The following is a 24843-nucleotide window of genomic DNA, read 5'->3' as shown; positions in this document are numbered from 1 at the left end:
TGATAACGGAATTTCTCTACACGAGGGATCAAGGGAGGCTACGTTCATCTGACAGTAAACATAGTGAAGTATTGGGTGTTCTACCCGATGGCGATCACCATTCATTTAGTGCAATCTCTTCGTGAAATGTTACAGTACTATAAATAATTATGGATGAATAACTGAAACCTAAGAAAAAAATTGGGAATATGGGAACAAATGGGAATAAAAAATCGGCCTTATATCAAAAATCAATATGTCTTGGAAAATTTTTTTATAATAAGATAAGTTAGGTTCATGCTGAATCGATCGAAATACGAGCAGGCCGCAAGAGCAGTTGTGTTCGTTGTCCAATGAGCATGAACTGGGTGCATCCATTAAACACACTTCCGCCATAGAGAACCGTCTCAGCATCAAGAATCGGTCAATTGTTAAAACGTTACTAGTTCAATATCCAACAACCTATTTCATTGCCAGATAAACTGTTACTGTCCTATGTTTTAGATGACGACAAAAAAAAGTTACAATATACCGCCGAAATGATCTGCCGTTGACTTTGCATGGATCAGCGTGCGACCTAGTCACACTACGTTAAGTGCGATATCACGCGATGAGAAACAAAAATTACAAATAAAGGAGCAGTCATTGACTTTGCTTGGATCATCGTGCGATCTGTTTACACTGCTAGCGGTGCCATGTTATATCACGCTAGTACAAAAATCGCATAGAAATGGTAATAATTGACTTTACGTGAATCAGATGGCCTTGCTTACATTGAGATCGACCTGCCATTGATTTCATTTTTAAGTCCCGTCTATTGATTACCTCTTGTCCGTACAACTTGGCAACGAAGATTTTTAATTTAAGGTTCTTGAAGAAGAAGAAAGCAAATTTAGTTGCTAATGCCGAGCTTTCGGTCATCATCAGGTTGGGTCAGTAAGGTCAGCCAACGTTAAATTTTAAAATATGTAGCTTGGGGGCTTATAATCATTTTGTTCTTGATTACCATAGTGCAAAAACTGACTTCCACTCTTGGGGAGGTTAGTGTCCGAGTGGATCAATGTCACGATAGCTCAAGTGGTAGAGCAGCAGCGTATTTAGCCGAAGGTCGTGGGTTCGAATCCCGCTCGTGACAGTGACTTTTTATCTCAACCAATGCCTCCCAAAAAGATTAATTATTTGAAAGATGTTATTTGGTCAATCGGACCACGAAATCTAACGGCTCTAGAATACGATGTAAAAAAAGAATATTTTTATAAGATATACAAAAGTAAATGTCACTGAAGAGGACTCATGTAATCATGTCATGATGTTCAAAACGTTCCGTTAATAAACAAAATTCCGTGCTGCAATGTATCGTTCCACAACCTACAGTACAATTGATAGAATTGTAGAGTAAACAATAAAAAGATTTTATTATTATTTTAAAAGTACCCATAGTTATTTGTCCTAGTAAAACAGTAGATCGCAAAAATAGAAGTTTTGTTTGTAATTTTCAACCGATTTGTAAGGTTTGAATCACGCTTCGGGTTTTTAAAAACAATAAAAATGTCAATGTCTACGTTTATAGCCGGTAGTTTCGAAGTAAATCACTTTTTCTTAAACGGAATGAAAAAGATTTTACAATCGGAAAAATCAGGATTTCGTTTCCACCGGTTTATTCGCTCTACCATTATTGCCTTACAAACTACTTCTCAAAACTACCTTTCTTTCCCTCATTCGTTACTAAACTAAGATTTTCGCGTGTATACTACTGTCCTATACGGAAGGTTCTTAACAAGTTCTTGAAAGATTTGAAGAACAACAATTTTCTACCTGCACATCCTGGTGATTTTCTTTCCAAGGCTTTTGTGACAATACAGTCAAAATTATTGCAATGTAAAAATTTTGTGGTTAAAACTCCAGGTATTTTTTTAAATCAAGAAGGAGTTAAGCATTTTAAGGTAAATTACAAGTAATTAAAAATGTATAAGGTGTCTTATTTTCACAGTTGTTCAATCAGCGACCCAAAGGCCATGGGTTCGGATCCTACTCATGCTACACCTTTTCGTCTCTATGCAGTCTTATATCAATGAAAAAATATTTTTTCGAATAAAATATTTTTCGCACTTTATACTTAATATTACGATTATAATAAATAATAAATATAAATAATAAAATTATACTTTTTGCGGCTTGGTTTCATTTAACCTTTCCATGTTGTAGGACGAAAGGGAGTGACGTCGCACAAGCATATAGTGGAGGCGATCCATCATCGATCATGGTAATTTGTTTTTCTTTACAAAACAAAATTGTAGCATCTGTGAATACCATTCCGCAAATTTCGACTTTAAAAACTATCTGAGGAAGAAATTTTTTTTAACACTGACCTCGGTGACTCTTCGGGGGCCAGAGGTCTATAATTTTCTGTTATTTTTGTCTGTGTTGTTCGATGGTGTGGCAACTACCTACATAATATAGACATACTGTCACCAGACGTAAGTTACACCCAACATACCAAGGACCTTTCACCAACATATATAAAGGACTCAAATCACACAAACCCAGAAGATGGCGTCTGACTGACCAAACCGGAAAGGAAGATGAACTTATTCTTTTTTTACCGATGGTGTATTTTTCCTTGATAAACCTGCTTTTGACTTCAGTGTCCAGTATGGCCAATTGTAAATAATCCCTAGCGTGTATGTGTATGCAATGTACATACAAAAAAGGTCAAACGTCATTGGTTTTTCATGTATGAATGAACTTTTAACAACGTGAAGCATTACCCATGTCGCAAAGTAGTGAAAACGTAACCCGTAAACGTAGGCCGCTCACTGATCAGTGTAAAGTCGACGGCAGCTTTTTCTTTGCGATATCAGCATCTAATCGCGCGATATCGAACAGCATGGCTCGCAGTGTAAACAGGTCGTGCACTGATCCATGCGAAGTCATTGACAGCTCCTTTTTCTGCGATTTCGGCTTCTAATAGCACTATATATATTAACGTCTTTCTTACTGACCTGTTGTTTCATAATTTGTTGAAGTCGTGAGGTGCGGTCAAGAATGAGGTAGTTTAGAAAAACACCTTTTTCATTTTTTGCCGACGTTTCGACCTTTATTCCGGTCATCTTGTGTTGTGTGAACACAACACTTTCACACACCGATATGACACCACAAGAATAGCACCACATTTTATGCCATGAAGATGACCCGAATAAAGGTCGAAAGTTGGCAATAAAATGAAAAAGGTGTTTTTCTAAACTACCTCATTCTTGACTGATCCTCACAACTTCAACAAAATAAATTTTGACTTTTTTTATCGCCATCAAAAACTCATTGTTCGGTATCACCTGGCAATGAAATAAGTTGTGGGATATTGAATTGGTAACGGTTTAGCACTTGACCTATTCCTGATGGTGGTAATGATCTCATGTAACTACGGCCATTTGTGAACAGTAATGCCTGTTTGCAATGTACATATCAAAAAGGTCAATCGTCATTGGTTTCTCAGTGTTAATGAACGGTTGATTAAATTCACCATATCCGTTCGGTTTAACTTTGCACTTGATGCGATATACGTTACACCAAGTGAAAACGGGTCGATAATTTGCCGCTGTCTCGAATGACATCGCTTGGTATCGCTCGTAGTGTAAACAGCTCGCACTCTTATTCATGCAAAGTCAATGACAGCTCCTGCCTCCTGTCTTTGAAATTTCTTCTTCTACTCGCGTAATATCGCACTGCATCGCTCGGTTCCGTTCGCAGTGTAAACAAGTCGCACGCTGATCCATGTAAAGTCATTGACACCTCCTTTTTTTGCGATTTAAGCTTCTACTCGCGCAATATCAGCTCAATAAACAGGTTGTGAGTGACGAGCACAGGTAAACAGTGGAGGCGACCCATCATAGACCATGGTTATTTCTCTTTTTATTAAAAAAAAAATTGTGGCGTGTGTTGCACACTATTTTGCACTCGTGTGATTTATACATTTCGTTTTCAAAAACGAAACAAAAAAACTTGAATCTCTAGTGTTGTTTAATATAAACGTTTCAAATATGTCGATGTTTTGAAACGTTTTGAAGTCCCAGGAATTTAGAAACTCGACACGGTATGGAGGACACGTGTAATTAGCGTTGTCGGTGTCCGGCTGGCGTTATGTTCAAGTAAAATCAAAACGCTGCATCTGTAGACCAGAAAACATTTTGCGGTATGGAAATGAGCGGCCCTTTTTGGGGTCGTAAAGTGTAACTGCCAGCAGCCCGACCGGGGTCGCCTCTTACCGGAAAACAAACAGAAAATCGATTCCCGTGCAACTCTGATTCACAATCCCCTAATAGAATTACCCGATTATTACCGGCGATTATTTCCAGTCACGAAGACTAATGTCCGTTTGAAAAAACGTCACTTTTGACTTTGCAAAACGGGTTTTTTGTGAAAACAAAACATTATTCGATTTTAAAACAGCACCATTTCTTAACAAATGTCTAGTTAGTTAAAATAATACTATGAATAAAACGTAAATTAAAAATTATTTCACTGCAAATATAATAAATATTTGTAAATGATAAAAACAACCTATTTATTTTTAGTCGTCTAATTGACCAAATTACTTATTTCAATTCATTATTCCTTTTATGTAAGGTCTTGGTTGAGCTGAAAAATCCCGCTCGTGGCACTAACTTTTTAATCTCAACCAAGACCATAAAAGGAATAATTAATTGAGATAATAACATCGTTCTAAGGGGGCGTCGGTGGCCGCAACGGTTTAGACGTTGACACGGTGCTGACAGTGTAAGGTAAAGGTCCCGGGTTCGAATCCGACATATTTACAAACTTTTTTTTTTTTCAAGACAGGTTGTTCCAATAAAAATGTTCACCCCACCTAACTGGTAAGATTTCCTCTTGATCTGCGGGATGATAAACCTATTGTTTGATAGTTACCCCTATCATTCTTGTCTTCTAATCCTCGCTGGTTTTTGTGGGCTCAGACGGGTTTCGGCATTTCGCCAACTTCAGAGTTTGGGGAATATTTCCGAAATGATATTTTAGTTATGATGCCGTGGATCCTTGGGGAGAGGGGGTGTTAGCAGTATTAGTACTGTTTGTCGGTGTGCTTGGAGTATTAAACAGGGGTCTTTAGGTAGGCAAAGCCTCGTCTCCAATCACCCCGAGCGCATGCCAGAATGCATTAAGTTCCACCCTGTACACGGTGCAGTTGCTGGAGTGTCCATGAAACAGACGAACCCCTGGTATACACGGAACACGCCACACCCTTGCTGGTCTTACAACCGTCCTTAAAGAAGAGGCGAAAATGGGCGAATTCCGATCTTAGTTCTAAGAACACAGCTTGGTAAAGGTGCGGCGGTATACACGACCTGGCTAACACCGCGAAATCGTCCCGGACGAGTAGAGCAGTTCGGTCTGTTCCAAGCCAGAGTACCGTCCATAGAGTCAAACCTGCCCTCCAACAGACTATGCCGAAGCGAATTCGGGGTTGCGTCCGAGTCCTAAGTCGCTCGTATAGCTGATTATACTTATTCTTCAGGATCGTTTCCGTTAAGGGGTTACCCGACTTCTCTCCAAAATTCAGGCGGCAACTATCTCGCAGCAGAGGCCGGTCAAGGGGCTGATTCTAAACGCGCCCGTTACAGCTGGTTGCCCTGATAGTAGAGCCTGTCGAGCAAGTGACGCGTTTTCCAACCCGAGGAATAGGCTGCAAACCCATAAATCTGCCTCGAGCTGAGCAACGCTTCGAATATTTTAAGCTCCCCATATGTACGTCCCCTTCTTGAAATGACCAATGAATCCAATCAAACCGAGGGTCTTTCGGCACTGGACCTCAACGGCTTCCATGTGCCACCTCAACTTTTCATCAAATATAACTAAGGCCGAAGAACCGCACCCTCTCCACGTACGGTACCTGCGCGCCCCCAAAGCAGAGTTGTTGGTGAGTTATGAGCCCTCCTCAATCTGTAAAAGTGGACTCACACGGTCTTCGACGAGGAGAAGTAAATCCCGCTTCCTCAGAGCTGGCAGTCACAGCGTTGATCGCCGATTGAATCACCCCGGCGACCTCCGTTAGATCTTTACCAAATTGTAAAAACAGAGGTCGTCGACTCGTAGTAAATTTCGTTTCTGCGGAGGAATTACCCAAGTCGGCGATCTGGCTCACCGTTGTCAGAAAGTGCGTGACGCTCATCACCGATCCATGGAGGATGCCGTTCTCCCGAAAGTGATCGCTGAGTAGCACAGAACCCAGCCTAACTCGGAATCTTCGGTTTCCCACAAACCCACGGATAAACCATGAACAGAATATGTCTCCATAAAGTAGTCATCGCATTCAGTGATACAGACTGCAGTTACTTCATCCTCATTGCATAACCTATAAATGGTCTCATCATTGAATCCACGTTGTGCAGGTGTTTTCTCAGATAACAGTGACTGGTGAGCGCTGTCACTCCTCTGGACTTGACCATGTCTAACTGTACCAATGTGTTGAACAGTTCTGAGTATTCAATTATGAATTTATTATGTCTAGAATCTTCTTCGTCTACGTTCGATCTTCTTAACCCAATTATAGATTCTGGGCCTGGTGAATTTCTTAGTTTTCAGTAGTTCTCCATTTATTTACTCTAAATATGTGTTGATGACATTGTCATTCATTAAAGTTTTTTTCCAAAACTAATTCGAATATTTTTTCAGAAGTTCGATAAGCCTTTTTGAAGTCTCTTACCTACATTTATTTGTATTTCAGCCTCTTTATAAATAAAAATTTCTTTATTTTAATAAAACCTTCTATTCCTTTTTTAGTGTTATTAAAATCTTCTCAGTAAATAGCCTATCTTAAACATTTTCAAAATCAATAAAAATTGATAAAAAATCAATAAAAAAAAGTTATGTTATTTAAAAGTATATAAACTGAATTGAATTTCAGTACACTTTCCGATTAAAAAAAATCTGCGTTTATTTTGGTTTTCCGTCATCAATAAACTGAAAAGGTTTTCTCATAAAACCAACATATATCAATTATTAAAATCCAAATGCTGGTCAAACGTTAAAGCCCAACTTTCCATTTAAAAAAGTATAAATTACAAAAATCTTTCGTAATTAATGTAAATAATTAGTTTAAATTTGTTTACAAGAGAATCGGATTAAGGTCGGGCTTGTAGAGTGAACTTAATTCCATAGGGTCGACCCTTTTTTTATAAGAGTAATGGAAACGAATGGTCGACCTTTAACGTGCTTGGGCATAGTTTAAAAATGTATAACTTTATACGTATCGCTCGGTTGTTAAAGAGAACCCGTCTTATAAGCCTGTTGTATTTCACTGGCCCAGATTTTTATAAACGGGCTTGAAAAAGCTCTAACAATTCTGTGAATTTAATCCAGGCGAACAACTCTCGGCGAACTTATCTTATTTATAATAGGGACAAATTATGCCGTTGAAGCAGGAAGGGTAAGCGTTGGTTTATTGTATCTCGGGCCAACTGCTTGGAGCATAAAGCATTCCTAAAATAACAATTGCCTTGACCTCTTTTACAGGTCAAAGGTTACCATTGCAGGAAAATCGAGCTATTCTAAACCAGGAAAGGTTAATAGTTAAAGTACTGTAATACAAGTCACCTATTTTCTAACTTTTACACATGTACAATAATTATAATCGCCCTATAAACAACTGTGTAACATTTCTTTACACACGTGTCTTTGAGTTTTAGCACAGTTAACATTATTACATACAAACTTTGTCGAATATATATATTTTGTTTTTTAAACAACCATATTTTCGCAATAGGTCGAGGCGTGAGATGAAGAAATCCTCAACGTGCATCTGCGATCTTTCAATCAATATGTTTAGGAAGGTGCGGTCTTCGGGGGTAAATACCCTCATTGGATCATAACACCACCTCAGAACTGCATTGGGAGAAGGGGTTAAGGGTATACTGCGGCAAGGTGCGCATCTCCTGTCCTCTGTATACCCTTTGGCTTCTGTTGTTATTGCATACATGGACGTCAACCGTCGATGATGTTTGCCAATTTGCGCGCTTCGGGGCGGATAATTCTTCTTCATGCGGGCCTTTCTTCATGAAGGGTAAACAATGTGAGTCCGATCTGTCATATAAATTGTTATGGATATTCAGATCGTTGCGTTTTTTCATATATGATAAGCAGATTGAAACGTAAACATATTTGCATCGAAAATTGACTAATTTTTAAATGAAGTCGACTAGCAAGAGAGACACAATAATAATAATTTTTTAACACGCGGTTTAATGAACATCGACCTATTCTTTATTTTATTATATGTGTTTTTTTCTAGTCCTCGAATACAAATTTTTTTCCAACAATTTTGTACAGTAATAAGTAACAGATTCGAAAAATCATTTGTCGTTTCGTTAATTTTGAGTATTATGAGCTTAATATTACGCTAATCGAAACAGTGCTCGTTTATATCGATTCGATGCCATGTCGGGTTTGTAGAAGTAGCAACCGCGAAGAAACGTCATTGACTTTGCATGGATCAACGTGCCACATGTTTACACTGCAGGCTGAACAGAGCGATATCGTGCCATATCGCGTGATTAGAAAGTAGAAATCGCGACGAAAGGAACTGTCCTTGACTTTGCATGAAGCAAAGCACGACTGGTTTACACTGCGAGCTGAGCAGAGCGATGTCGTGCCATATCGCTTGATGCGAAAATGGAGCTGTCATTGTGTTTGGATGTTACAGTGCGCCAACTGTTTAAAGTCGCGAGATATTCAGTGCGATATCGCGCGATGCGCTTGCTTAATCTTTTGCGTTTCATAAAATCTGGAGGAGCTTTTTTTTCTTTATAAAATGAACGTTGATGCATTAATTAATATCATAACATTCTCAAATTGTCATTTTGATTATGAACTTTGTTATAAATTATATGTTGTAAATCGCAAACATGTCTTAAAATTAAGTGTGCCTTAAAAGTTTTGTTTAATTTCCCCCCCCCCAAAAAAAAACTTCCTCCTAGAAACTGTGTTAAACTAATTCCAGCCGGTAATTAGTCGTCATTTAAGTATTTAATTAAGCCTATAAACGCTATTATAAATGTATATGTAATATGTATGTACATCGTATGTTTCAAAGGCCTGCATTTTTGTCTTGATAGTATTCTTTATTTTTTTGTACTTCTTGTTTGTCAGGCTGTTTTTGTTTGTCAGCTTACTACGTTTTGGTTCTTTTGTCCTAACGTATTTCAGTCTTTTTTATGGGTAGTTCAGTGGTGTACTGTAAACGTTGGATATAGGAAGGCTAAACAACTGCACGTTTTCCTTATTGTCATGACATCTAATAGTAATTAATTATTAGATAAAAATTTGTTTATATATTAAAAACTGTTTTTATCACTACTAGGTTAATCAATCGGTACAAGTGGTTGTTTTAATATATTTATAGTCGTCCCAGAAACAAGGTTGCTTCGGCTGTCCAAATATTGCCCAAACCTTTCACTTTTAATAAGCATACATTTTTCATGACGATTCTTGTAAGTTGAAATCAGTGGGATTTTTTATATGAACTTTGCACATTTTGTGGCCTCCTGAGACGAGAATTTACATTGGCTTATGCACCACCTGAGAAACCATTCCAATGTCTTGTAAATGTCGGTTTACAGAAGTGTGTTAAACTTCTAATCCACTTGTTCTAATGCAGGTGCTTGTTAGAGGATTAGAAGGCACATTTGCTCTCAAATATCGCCACCAAGACGCCCTGGATCGTCCCAACCGCACCTTCAGGGCTTATGTAATCGTTGGAAAAATGTTTAAACGATAGTCTTTACATTGACCGAAGTTCGTGACATAGAGGATGCCTTTTTATTTTTTACGCACAATCTTCAGTCTCTTTTTTATATACAAATAGTACTTAAGAACTAAGAATAACGTAGATACCACAGTGAACGTCTTGTTTTGTCCTGAATGAAAAAAGCTAACGTCAAACCTCGATTTATTTCAATTATTTCGATTAATTTCAATTTTGTTAATAATCAACATCAGTTATTAAGCTGTAATGATACCATGCCGACGCTCTATTAAACAATTATTCCTCGACATTTCACATTAATTCTGTTAAACGTTACGATTATGAGTTGTAAACAAAATTAGGCATGTTAGAGCATTGGCTGTAACGACTGTAAGACACGAAAACCTGTTGTCGTTTGAAGACATTAAAACTGTTATCAGTTAAATCTTTGTTTTTAAAGGTTTAATAGCCTCGCCTATGATATTCGCCTTGTAAGCATGAAAATTAAACCTTAAAAAAATTCATATGTACAACTAATAAAAAATAAATCAGCGCAATTCGTGTTGTTTTCTTAATGTAAAAATCTGTAAATATTAACTTTAAATAACATTAACATCGGAATAGATAATACGCAAAAACGGATGAAACGTAAGAGTAGAATATAAGATACTTACTGCATAACTTGAGAAAAATACGGAGTATTAAATTCTTACTATCAGTCAGTATGCCAGTACGCCTATTGAGTAACTTGATAAAAATGCATATTAAGAAATTAGTGCGGATTGGCAATCAGTATGTCTACTAAAAAAACTTGAAAAAATACAGAGTATTAAATTCGTACTGAGTATCAGTCAGTCGGCATGTATGTCTACTAAGTAACTTGAGAAAAATACAGANTAAACAAACAATATCATTTGGAAGAGGATTAATAAGTGTTGACATTCATACAAATGAGTAATCCTGTAAACGTAAACAGAATATTTTATATAGATTTTTTTTAATGAAAACTTAAAATCCTGCATTATTTTCCGGACAACCCGATAACTAGAGAAAAATACAATACAGAAACATTTTTGGTAAAATTGTTTTACTCAGTTTAATTTTTTACTTGATATTTTTTATTTAGCTTTATCTTATATTTTTCTTTAAAAATATCCAGTAAACAACAAAAATAAAAATTGTATTGATGCAAATTTTTACTTTAAAAACCAAAAATAAAAAGAGTCTGGCCACTTTTTTGCCTCTCAGTTTAAAAACTATGTTCGGAGTAACAGTTTGGGGGCAGTTGGAAGCTCACGAAACTTTCTCATCCAAGTTTCTCCACGATAATGCTGTTAAAGAGGTACTTATGTTATCGATCAAGATTCAATTGGATTTTTTTCACCAATTTCCTAAGTGGACATTTAAAAAATCTATTTACCTACCGGAAAGAACAATATTTTATACTATTTCAAATACGGGGGAATAAAATCAATAGAAATATCGAGAAAAATAAACAGCTAAGGGGTTTCACTAATTCACATTTTAATAACAATACAATACGTCTGGATGAACCCGTGTTTACTAAAAATACAAAAGAACTGGAAGCAAACTACCAACCAGTTGTAATAATAAATAATTTATTATAAAACAATAAGATAAAATACAACAAGATTATATTTTACCATTTAATTCAGAAGAGTTTCTTTTTCTCATTCTCATCAAGAATGTGCCAAGAATATTCAATAATTTTCTAAGCTCGTGGGTTTATAGTTCTTAATAATTGTGTGCACAGTAAATCATTGAATTGATAAAAGTAGTTTGATGAATTTGTAGCCTGCAGGAAAGTTATTTATTAGTCGGGCTTAATCACCAACGACACCGAGGATTATCAAGTACTCTAGAACAGTCTGAATGTAATTTATTAGCGTGAATGCACCGGCTTTTGCCCAAATCACCACGAGTTCTCTAGACAAGTGTGAATGTATTTTATTATCGTGAATGCAGAGGATTTTTTGATCATTTGGCACGGAAGAATACCGAATAATCTGGGACAGTAAGAATGAAGTCGGTGTGTGTGTGTGTGTGTGTGTGTGTGTGATTTATTAGCGTGAATGAAGTTACTTCTTCCCTAATAGCCCCGAGGAATATCGAGTGCGTGGATCAGTTTGAATAAGTCTGGTGAGGGAATGTGATTTATTAGCATGAACAGAGGAGCTACTTGCCTAATAACTCCAAAAAATATTACGTGCTCTGGAGGTGGACTTTTCTATGACCATGTCAAAAAAACGTACTCTGCTCATATTTGTAATATGTAAAGTATAGCCAACAAATAAAAAATAAATAAAATAAACAAATTAAATTTAACAAAAGAATTAATAGATGAAGAAGAAATGGCATAAAAAGCAGCACTGCTCCTTGAAAAACCCTGAATAGGAAATACGGGGAAACGTTTCTTTCCGGTCGGATGTCAAAATAATGAAAGTATAATGTAGTTTTTATCTGTGTGGCGGAAGACCAATGTTATTTGAGAACGGTGCTTTCTTTATTTTCTTAAAACCTAAGAACGAATCGAAATGTGTGTCAGGAAAACGGAGTGCTCTATTGTAAGCAAAGTATATTTGTTGAACTAGTCACCATCGAAACCTGGATATGAATAGGTTAAAAAAAAACAATATCATCAGTGGTACATCAATTGACAAATGGGTTCAATTTCCCTTATACGAGTCATTATTCCGTTTATTATTGAATCGGGTCATGGAGTAGGAGTTAGATGTTGCACAAACCGGAGTGAATGGGGGATGCGAGAGGGTGAGGGGTGTTACCTAATTTGATGTATCAGAACATCATTTATGAGAGCCAGAGTGGGGGCACTGTTATTGATTCTTACCAAATTTGATGGAAGCCTTGTGTTTCGAGTGTTATTAAACTCGGCCGTAATAGCAAAGGTCGGTTTACAAGAGGATTTCCCAGCGCGAGAAGAAAGAAACAGTATTTTCTTTCGGACAGACGACGGCAGATTCTAGGGGGTTCGAAAAGCTTTGTTTAGAGTCCGGGTGAACATTCGATTCCCCAATGTAAAAGGGGAGCAAACTAGGTCACTCTGACAACGGATTTCAACAAAACCAATTTTTTTCTATAGAAGTAACTAAACAGTCGAACATCAACGTCTGTCGATATACGATTCTCACTGTCCGTTACACTTGCATATTCATTTGTCGCTTTTATTATGCACAAGCAGTATTACTCGGGTTGCCCGGGGGGATTACAAAGTGTTTTATTTTACACATTGTTCTGGGTATATTGAGCGTTGTGTGTCTTGATAATTTTCGTTCTTTTCGTAGATAAAAACTCTTTTGTAAATAATATTTTGTCCGCTTCAAGGAAAGTACATTGGATCATGGATATGAAATCTAACCCCACCTAAGCTAACTCATATCTAACTATAACCTCTAACCTAAACTAACAAATGCCTAACCCTAGTTGTAGTTAACTAGCAGTCGCCCTCCATACGAGAGCGCACCGTGCCCATTTTGGTCTATTGTGCACTCTCCATCATTCTCTCTACATCCTCGTTAAACTTAAAGCTTCTCACTAGATCTCAAAGCTTTGTTAACCGCTCCCGTGTGTTTCCTTCAGACTTTTCCTCTCCCATAAGTACAAATCCCAGCTTGCATAGCCCTTCGTACCAAAAGAGGACAATTTTTCTTGAGAGGTAAAACAATGGCCCTCTGAGAACATCCCAAAAGGAAGAGAAGTTTGCTTTTGCCAAAGATGTAAAGAATCAGAAGAATCAAGAAAACAGTCAAGCAAAATTTAAAAAGTAAAATGAGTCTTTTTACCACTTTTATGCACTGCGAACAGGATTGCATTATTATCCCTAGGGCTCTTCAATAAAGCTAAATGCTTTTTATCAGATTGCAAAGCTTTGTCAAGAACTTACTTGTTTATCTGTCCGAACTTGGCTTATCCTCTCCCAAGTAAGAATCTTATCCTACATAAGATATTCCTTCATACCAAGAGAGAGGATATGTTCTGCTGTCCTGGAAATATCTGCTCAAGCTTGTTTCTGCTACTCTGAGTCTATACATATGGCCCAGGGGTCTCCAGTGTCCAGTCAGCGGTCTTGAATCAACAGGACATAATGCGGTTAATGGAACGATTCATTTGTTCGATCGTTGTGTCGTCTTTGTAATTGTCGAATCGAAATTCAAAAGCGCGGGAAAGCATCTGAAGCCGAAGAGTTCTTCGTCTGGTATGTGTCTAAGTCTGGAATGCAATCAGATGAAATGGATGCCACAAATTCCTGGCATATATATTTTTTTTTTAATGAAGTCGCTTATTTTTACTATGCTTTTTATATAGTCTCTAATCACTCCTGGGACTAATACAATGGGAAATTGTCAGAGAAGACATTTTTTTAGGTAGTTTTAGAGCCGGCAAACTACATTGGTCATCGCCAGCCCTCTTTTTTTACTTTTGCATGTCTTTTCTTATGTTTCTCGCGTTTTAAACCTAGTAATTTCTTTTACTGCTTCTCAGCCAAGTTACGATGTTTTATGATAAAACGGTAACCAACTCTCCCTTTTCTTTATCTTATTGCTAGCCACTCTGTACGTCAGGGCCTTGTCAATAATGGATAAAATAGCACTAATACAAAGAAACACGTATATAAGAAAAAACAATATTCAGATTAGCATTCACACTACCCCATAGCACTCGATATTCGTCGGGGTAATTAGGGATAAACCGTGCCATTCACGCTAATAAATTACATACACACACCATAAATATTCACACTACCAAGAGTACTCGATATTCTTCGATGTAATTGGGGGATAACCCCCTCCATTAACACAAATGAATAACATATATCACATACATGAAGGTACAAAGATCTATATACAATTAAAAATATTTGTAGCCCTGAGATATTGGAACAGCAATTTGTGCCATCTGCAGTCATTCCGGATGTCATATTTCTATCTTTGCACATTTGCCTTAGTTCTTTGCAGTGCGATACTGTAATCTCTACCGTGATAAGGTCAACGGGCACCCACTTTAGAAGATGTCCGTGATCTTGGTATTACCTATGTGGAACCTGGTAAGTGTGAACTTTTCCCTTCTAGGCCCAGCCACCGAGGACAATGTGTTAGTTTAAGGTTTGTGGGTCAAAAAATTGTTTAAAATTAAGACAGACGGCTTTTCACCCCTTCATTAATTCACATACATATCGCATCCCAGCGGGAAAACCTTTTTTACGTTATTTGTTTTTAATAACCTTTTGCCCAGAGTTCAACAGTTTATGAATTGCGAAAAGGACAGAAATTGAAATTTCATTTACATTGAATTGCATTTTTCTCTCTTGTTTCACCCTAATTTCATTTATTAAATCGATCCTTGAAGGATTATCAGATAACCCTTTGCTGTGGGATAAAAACTTCCCTTATAAAAATTTATCGTCCAGTAGAGTAATATGCTGATACATATATAAAACAAAGAACGAATTTTTATTTTAGTTTTCTCTATTTAAGCTTATAAAAAAAATTTATTTGTATAAATGTGCTATATAAACGATGAGGCTTATCGGGATTCCCTAAATTTGAATTAATTTTCTTAACATTGGGACAATTTTTTCATAGATTTTTTTATTAAAATTTAACAACAATACTTGCATACTTCTCTATTCTATGTATCATACTTCGTACATCCTTTTCCATTCTTCACATCCAGGTTCTCCACGCTCTTCATTTTCTATTTGTTGTGTGGGCATCTGCTTCTTTTGCAGTCTCTCTTCTATTCAGACTTTCTTTTACACCAGCACACGGCATCTCTCATAGTCTGCCCGATTCCACGTTATTTTTGCTACTGTGGCGATTATATTCCAGATAGCAGTCTGCTTCCTTGCTCAAACGTTCCTTCTTTTGTCTTTCCTAATTATGCCTAGCATATACCGCTTCATACCTTTAACCTACAATTTCAGTGCTGTTTTCCGATCCATCCTTCAACTCTCGCAGCCACACGTCAGTACTAGAAATATAGTGTCCCACAGTCTGGTCGTCCGTAGATCATAAGCTTCCGACCTAAAGAGGTTTTTGTTACGAAGGAACCTCTTCTAAGTTACGTCACTTTATTTCTGGCATATGACCATGAGTGCTTATTTTGTGCTCGAGATATGTCAGTTCTTAATCTCTTTACACTGTAACACTGTTCAACCGTTGGTGTTCAGATTGGCAGTTCACAGGAATAAGCTCGCATTTCATTATAAGTCCTACTGCGGAGCGTTTTCTTGTCAAGTCTTTAACCATTCCATGTAGATCTAGTTTACCTTTTCACACTAGTACCACATCGATTTAAGATTAGCATTAATACATATACATTGCCTACGTTTTATCCATTCACTAAATATTTAATTCACATCACGCTGATTGACATGCGTTCCCGATTTACTCATCGTCAACAAGACAAGAGGATCTTTAACGTCCGCACCTAGCCTATACGGCCTTATCGGACGTTTTGATTCTCAAGATGAGAGCTGACGCACTTCTGCATACGACGGAAAAGTGTTACCGCCGCAGCATTGGTGTAGTGGTGTCCCGGCCCCTAAGGGTCAGTAGCCACGCTCTCCGCTTGTCCACTCCGAATGGTCGGGCCCGCATTGTGCGTCGGGTCGTACGCCGCACGCGAGGGGCTAACGGGCCGAAATACATCAGCCCGTCCCCCCCTCGCGTACTCCCTAGATAGAGAAGGCGACTCTATCTCTCTGAGTGTAGAGGCTCCTCCAGCGTAGAAACTTTCGGGAACGCCCCGACAGCGGTTTCGGATTAAAAAGTGGGATTGCTACCCACCCCCTAGATGAGTACTGCCTACGGACAAAGGTCTCTTATCAAGCTCAGCCTACACCTGCTGCACGTAATCGAGGGACGCCATAGGTCTAGCCTAGGTGGTCCGATCCTTCGCTTCCCCAAGGGTACCACGCCGGTCATACGCACAACAATGCAAAGCATACTCGTCGGAAACCGCCGATACCACTACCCTTTTCCAGTCGCTTACTCACGCATTCGAGGGACTGTAGCATGATCATGACGTCCTCAACGCTTACATGCTGTCGTCCGGTCGCAACGTTTCCCGTGAGGACCGGGGATAATACATTGGCCATGCGCAAGCTTCACGAAAGGTCCCAGGTAGAAGACAGCCTCTGTCTAAGTTCCCGCCAGGGGCGTCACCACAAGCCACCACGAATCCGTTCCCAATGTGACAGAGGGCCGGATTCTGGAACATTTCTGTCACCCCGTGGTACAGATGGCCATACAACCCTTCCCCGTCTTTGCAGACAGGATCTGGTGCACGCTGATTGACAGAAATAAAGATATAATAGTTGCAGCATTTCATTGTTCTATTGAGCGTGTATATGCTACAGATTGGTTGTAGCGCGACGTTTCATCGCCTAACCCCTGTACATATTTCTTCTCTGCTGTACCTCAGGGCTGGGCAGTACAAAAATTTGGCTGGAGCCATATCAGCCGGGCCGATTTATTTTCCCGTACTTTTAGGACGAGTGACCTTGTTGAGAAGATTTGTTGATCTTTCCTCTAGCGACTTTATCCCTTGATAATTATTACGTGAGTCTGAAGAATTTGGGCCCTTCCTTGTTTCCCTGAATTCGTATTTCGGCGCGTCTTTGATGGGCACCAGTGCTACAGTATACGAATGGCAATTTATTTAGTCGGGCCTGTACTTGTTCTCTGGCCTGTATACCTGTATTGACCATCAAGATAGAACTAACTCTACTATCTGTTGAAGTACGGGCCATATTTTACATTACCTCCCGCGTAACCCATTCGATCTCTGCTGCCTAAAGCCAGGAAAACACTTACCCGATGCTACGCCATGCGACGCTACCCGATGCTACCCGACGCCTTGCCACGTTTTGGTGGGGTGTGCACATCTATCCGACGCAAGCACACGTCGCGTACAGTCCACAGCGTTTATCACAATAATCACTATCACAATCGCAACGCATCTTTTGTTCTTAATGCACTATTTTGAGCAAAACCTTGTAATAAATTGTTAGTTAAATTTTATGAGCACAACCATCTAATAAATTGTTTGTTAAACTTAATTGTTTTAAATAAAGTTACTCCTAACCATCATAATTAAACAATGTTTATAAAAACTTATGCATTTTTGATCTCGTTTAATTTGGTTTACATTAAAATAACATGTTGTAATTAATATAACGACAAAATTACATGTACTTAGTTTGAAATAAACTACAAAAAATATGAGTGTCCTGTTCTGATGCTACCCGACATTACAAAATGGTGTAATTTTACGAGCAAAACTATGAAATAAATTGTTAATTAAATTTTATGAGCAAAACCGTGTAATAAATTGTTCCAATTTTAGTATATGTACCGCCGAAGCGAGTACAATAAATTGTTAGTTAAATTCATTATATCAAAAAATCGTATTCCGGTGTTTTGATTAATTTTCTACCAAACCATTAAAATTAATTTTTTAAATAAAAACTAATTAATTTTTAATCACAGTTAATTTGGTTTATATTAAAATAAGTATGTTGTAATTAATATAACGACAATAATACATGTAGTTTGAATAAAAATATGAGTGTCCGGTTCTTTTGTCTTCGACTGTACTCGATGCGACCCGACGAAAATCTGGTCAGTGGGGATCGCAGAGCGTCGGGTATGTTAGTGTGGCATAGCATCGGGTAGATGTGCACGGGGGTAATGCAACCTTATGGAAAATCGGAGTTTGGATTTGCGTCGGGTAGCATCGGGTAGATGTGCACGGGGGTAATGCAACCTTATGGAAAATCGGAGTTTGGATTTGCGTCCGGTAGCATCGGGTAGCGTCGCATGGCGTAGCATCGGGTAAGTGTGTTTCTGGCTTAACGGAGTGCCTACTTGGGAAGAATAATACTCCAACCTTACAATAAAAAATCGGTAACGAGTACTCAGATATCAGACCAATCCACCATAAATGGTCCCATCCTTTATACCATTTAAACCGCTGACTTCCTTAAACATCCCGATATCATTATTACCACCTAAGCGTATGATACCGCAGTTGTACTTCCAACATCCAAACACACCTTAAGTTTATCAAAGCCTGGTGCCCAAAGTGGAGGAGAAGACTGAATGAAGAAAAATGTACTTTCACATAGAAAAAACAGTCCTCTAATCCACTGCACATCACCAATACAGAGATACCAAATTCCGATCAAGTCAAGTACTTAAGACTATACCTAGACAATAGACTGACGTGGAATCCCTACACAAATCTTAGAAGATAACAACTTAAAAGAAGACTTGGACAACCTCGAAAACTTCTAGAACCGAAATCCATCTTGACCGTCAACACTGACTTTACACAAGACTTTACTGCTTACCACCTACGAGGATGATACAGCAATTCTGGCTTTTAGTCTTGCCCTCCACTGAACATCAACAACATGGAGCTACCGACTTCCACTCTAGTTAGATAATGAGAAGTATAAAAACCAACTGACTTGGAATCCTCAAAGAAGAAATAAAAGACAACAACTATGTTTTGACCCTTAAAATTGAAACTGTGGGGTTTCACTAAGTCCTCCAATATCCAGGGCATCTCAAATTCTTTCAAAGTGGTCATACAAATTGACCAAGAACCGCTAGCGTGGCAAATACGAATCGGAGACCCTAACCACTCGGCCACCTCGTTCCATTTTGATCCGTCTTGTTTATATTTATTTGTTTTCCAATTTTTCTAGAACTGTCCTAGATTATATTTAGTTAGCAGGGGGTCATTTCCAACGTCCGATGGAATATTGATGCCACTTCGGGAGGGAATGACGCATTCAATTACAAGAAGTGCATGACCATTATTTGAAAGTTACCAACTATGTTTCCACCGAAAGTATAAGTAATACTGTTCTGTTGTTCAAGTTGGGAACTTATATTAAATTATCCCCATTTCCAAACGATGACAAACCTATTCGAATTAAATTCTAGAATAAACTTTAAACCTAGAACGGAAGTAGAGAAATACTAAACACATGGCTATTAAACCTGTCCGAGGTATATATCCATGGTCTTATCTAACTTTGTCTCCAACTTTGGCCCATTAAGTACATCCTCGGGGCTCACAAAGTTGCCCTTGTGTAAATTCCTCCTATAGGACCGCATTGCCGCGTTCTTAATTCCCCCTTTGTGAAGGCACTGATTCCCATTTATTTCGACAAGATGAAACTTCCGTTTCACAGATGGCCATTTACCGCTTTCGACTGGCTACATTCGAAATTGTTATAAAAAATTGCATTTTAAATTTATTTATTTACTCCTGCGCCAATTGCTAGTAATATACCTACTCAATAAAGAAACTCGCGTGGATTAACGTTAATTACTCTCACTTTCACTTAAGAGGTCGTAATGCCCAGTGACGCTTCAATCGTAGGGGAGGATTATCTGGAAGGGTGCGGAATGAAAGGTTGTTACAAAAGGGTGAAACAACTTGCAGCTATTTTGGCTATTTCGAGGACATATTGAATATTAATGTTAAAATTGAAAACATAGAAAGCATATGGCTTGCTGAATTTTAAATTGTAAGAATTGGTTTGGAGGTTGGAAGCCTTTGGCTTGGTAGAACACCAAAGTTATAAATCGGACTCAGAATGGTGATATAAAAGCGTCGTTCGTTTTGTAGTCTTTCGAGAAATCAGAATCAATTGTATATTCCAGGTATGTTTGTCAATATACAGTCTAAGGTTTCGGACTAAATTAGTTGGTGGGACTGGTAAACTACTATATTTTAGATGAAAGCAATTCTTCGTAGGTGAAAACTTTTTTGTTTCCAACAGCTGGAACAACTGGTCATGAGAGCAGAGCAAGGCGGTGCCATTCTCATATGTAGTAAGGATAGTTTCAGAAAGGCTTAGGAATGTCTGCAATATATACTGTGTGATAAGTTACTTTCTTGGAGTACACCTGTGGCATAGTCTGCTGATACAGAGATAAATTTGGAAAAAACTGTCGGTTAAGTTACATTTTAGAATCAGGTAGAAAGGAAAATGCTTACGTACAATTCAAACTAGTGGTCAGAAATAAGGTTCCGGGCAGCTTAAGCTTCCAGAAAGGTCTCATTGCCATATCCGATCGAAAGGTTGTTTAAGATCTAGGAATACACCGAAGTAGCACTCCTTTGGTATCTACCGTTGGCACTGCTGAATAATGGAATGAGATAGTCTGAACTCAAAAATTATTCCAGAATAAGAGTGGGAGAATGAAGGATGGGGAGAACGTGCTTCAGAAGAAGTTTTTCTAGGATTAAAAGAATACTTTGTTCATTATAAGCAATAGACTAATTGGTCGAAAGGATTATGAAAGGTTATGGGGTTTTCGGCCTTTTGAAACATCCGGTTCAGAGAAGATTTTTCTATTGTAGGATTCTAAGTGTTGCTGTCAAAAAAATTGTCCTCTGTAGTCAGTGAAAGTTTTTTTTTATGCTACATTTTTGGGGACACCTAACACGAATGTGAATTTGGGCCCCCGGTTTGCCGGTGTTCATCCATCGAAGAAACTCATTTTTGAAGGGGGTTGGTACCAACTTCAGGGTCACTGAGATCTGATCCCGCCCCTTCCATTGATGAGTGCCGTGTCAATTTCTTTCAATTGTGGACACCGGTCCTCTTAGGCGTCAGAAAAAAAGTCCAGAGGCGGCGGTGAGGATCGAACCCACGACCGGGTAAAGTATTCTTGGAATCGATGTTGTCTCAGGGGTTACAGTTCATTTCGTAGTGGGTTAATCGGTATGAGTGTTTTGTCACATAAGTGTGTGTAATGTTAGTTCTTATGCTGGTTCACTGTCAAACATAATTGCTTACACTTTAAAATTTAAAAAAATGGCAGTTGTGACTCAGGACTCTCCAGTAATATAAATGTTTAATTTCAAGCGTGCTATAAAAATATTTTAAAGAAAATAAAAAAGAAGAAAATACTGTTACTTTAATTTTTGACAATTTACATTCTGCCATTAAAACTTGCGCAGTCTATTGTCAATTTCATTGGGAAATTTTATTGGATTCGAATTGTAAATTTATAATTAATGCGGTTTTGGTTTTTAGGAGCCTTGGTCCTGAAATAATATTGTATTTGGCTTTTTATCCACATTTATATCATATCGATTTTGTCTGCCGTATCCTACGGTCTCGATGACCTCTTACTCATTCCGTTCCCCTACTATCCTGAGTCCAGAACAAATCTCATGCCGGCTTCATTTAATCCATTTAAACCGCGGTAAACATAAAGTGAGATTCAGATAATGTACAAAAAAATGGAAACGATTGAAACGGTTTTTCATTAAAAACGAAATCATCCTGAGACACCTTGAAAAAAAGTTTAAAACTTTTATTATTCTTAATGAATAGCATATTAGATCAATCATATCAGGTCAATCGGACCACGAAATATAATGGATTTAATAAGTAAAACGAAATATATCTTCACTAAAGCTCTCCGTGGCTATTTCATTTGTCGCCGAGAATCGAATCCTGATTACACATTTGAAAAATGGCAAAAAAGAGGAAAATTCGAAAGGTGGGTTGAAGTGGGAAGTTGGTGTCCCAGTGGATCGAAGTCACGATAGCTCAAGTGGTAGAGCAGCGGCGTATTTAGCCGAAAATCGTGGTGCGAATCCCGCTCGTGACTTTTTCATTTCAACCAATACCTTACATAAAGATTACTTAATTTAAAGAAGTAATTTGGTCAATCGGACTACGAAATATAATGGGAATCATATAAGAGTTGATGACGGGTGTTGGTCTGATAATATGATTGAGATCAACAAACCCTCGAGTAAAGACGGATCCAACAACTGGCCTTATGTTGGTTCAGTTCACCCACTCACAGACCCACACCCATCATCAACTCTAAAACTGCCAATCAAGTTACGTTACTTAAAAGTAATGTATATGGTGTACAAATCCGCGAGTGAAGACGGACCCAATGAGTGACCCTAAATATCATATTTTACCTTACTGGAAACATAAACTGCATATAAAATGTTCTATACTACCCCTGGTTTTTCTCAGAAAATATTCAACATAAAAAACAAATATATATATTCTACTGTGATCTCCACTCCATATATTAAAAACTACATCAAATTACAAATTTAAAAAAGGCAAAATTATTTTACTATAATAAATTTTTGGCTACAGGTTTGGTCGTGCACTAAATAAACTCACTTAAACTCTAATTCTTGGTTTTTACTTCAAAATTTAGCAAAAGACATTGTTCTAAGATTCTTTTAACAAGGCTAACTATGATCTAACCGTGAAGTAATTGGCTTGTTTCTTTAAAACCTCTTCTTATTTTCTTTCTTTTTATTTCTTTAAAACCAAAAATTAAAGCTAAAAAGATTCTTTGCATAACTCTTAGACAAAAATACAAACAAAAATATTATAGAACAATTAATTAAGGTTTTTAGTTGAGATAAAAAAGTCAATGGAACGAGCGGGATTCGAATCCAATCCGATTACACGACATTTGAAAAATGGCAAAAAGGAGGGAAAATTCAAAAGGTGCGGTTGAGATGGGAAGTTGGTGTCCGAGTGGATTGAGGTCACGATAGCTCAAGTGGTAGAACAGCGGCGTATCTAGCCGAAGATCGTGGGTTCGAATCCCGCTCGTGCCGTTGACTTTTTTATCTCAACTAAAATCCTTAATTAATTGTAATATATTAATTGGTCAAGCGGACCACGAAATTAGTGAATTGAATATTATAGAACGTTACTTAGAGGGTCGGACCCCCCCCCCAAACTATGGTCCCCGGACCCTTGGATTGATAGCACAAAGACCCTTCCACAATATTGATAACATGAATGCAGACGTCTATCCAAATCGATAAATTTACGTATCAGTAAAAACCGCAACAAGTCGTTAATTTTTAACCCTTCCGCAGGTGATTAAAATGTCCTAAGTCAATTAAAACACACATTCATACTATTTAAATGATTATCTGTCCTTAGTTTGGCGGGTAACAGGACTTCTCGATATACTGCTGAGAACCCACCCCATATAACTGCGTTAAAATTATGTAAAGCCTAAACCTACTGTTTGGAACCTTGCAAGGGATTTTCACCTTGACGCATTCCTTCTTTCACGCCAATAAATTCATTCACACACAGTAAAAATCATAAATTTACTATCTTAAGATAACCTAATTGGTTCGACGGACCTGTGGGTTCTCGACATTCCACACAGACCGGGTCCATACACACTTAACCACTTACGCAAATAAAAACATTCACACAATTGTGTAGTCATGGTTTTGATATTATGCCAGTGAATAACCCCCTACCACACTGCAAATATATATAACACTAAATAACCTAAACTACTAATAGTGTCTTTGTGGGTACTCGATACTCCAACAGAACCATTTACGCTAATAAATACATTCAACCAAATTAAGGATATTTCCTACCTACGTCTGAAAGGGCTCCCTGTATGCGACCATATACGTCTATGGTATCGAATTGTATATATTCCATATTCCTTCAGGTATCGAATCAATTTCTTATTTTAACAACTACTGTGCCTTAGGAGTTGCTTAAAATATGTTGGCAAGCAACACCTGATTTTTTGCGGTGCAAATGTTCAGTTAAGACACTGGTTGACAAAATAACCATAAATTTTAATGTATTTAGGTTTTCATATGCCAAGAATAGCTTTGGTGGAAAAAATGAGACATTTCAAAAGAAAAAGTTTATTACCTAATTCTAAAAAACATTTATTAAGTAAAGAACAAAAAAAAATTCAAAAATAAACAAAAATGTTTTTAAAAAAACTTAAAATGTTAAACGTCTTTGCATTCCTTGGTAAAGATTTCTGGTAAAATCCTGAGGAACTCTTTCCAATTCATCAAGAACAGCCGTTTTTAACTCTTCTACGATCTTAGGACTTGGGTTTCGACGTACTCGTCGCTTAAGTTGGTCCAAAATGTGGTAGACTGGGTTCAATTCTGTCCTTCCAGCTGTCCACACCAAGCAATCAATTTCAACCTCATTCGGGTAATCATCCACAATATGTGGTCTATTGGCCGGGGCTTGGTAATATCCAGCATTAGCAAGA

At 37.8% G+C, this 24843-nt stretch overlaps 1 protein-coding gene across 4 annotated transcripts in view; it reads left to right on the top strand.

Moving 5' to 3' along the window:
* LOC106671917 (ADAMTS-like protein 1) overlaps positions 1–24843 on the top strand; it is a 221417-nt gene that overhangs the window by 115932 nt on the left and 80642 nt on the right. For all 4 annotated transcript variants that reach the window (XM_024226688.1, XM_014402897.2, XM_024226687.1 and 1 more), the window contains one exon: positions 2185–2242. The gene's annotated coding sequence lies outside the window, so the exon portion shown is untranslated. The remainder of the gene's footprint in view (positions 1–2184; positions 2243–24843) is intronic.

The sequence above is a fragment of the Cimex lectularius genome, unplaced genomic scaffold (assembly GCF_000648675.2).
Source record: "Cimex lectularius strain Harlan isolate CLEC.00 unplaced genomic scaffold, Clec_2.1 scaffold4, whole genome shotgun sequence".
NCBI lineage: Eukaryota > Metazoa > Arthropoda > Insecta > Hemiptera > Cimicidae > Cimex > Cimex lectularius.
Note: the sequence above shows the minus strand (reverse complement) of the source record. Positions and strands in the feature narration are given on the sequence as shown.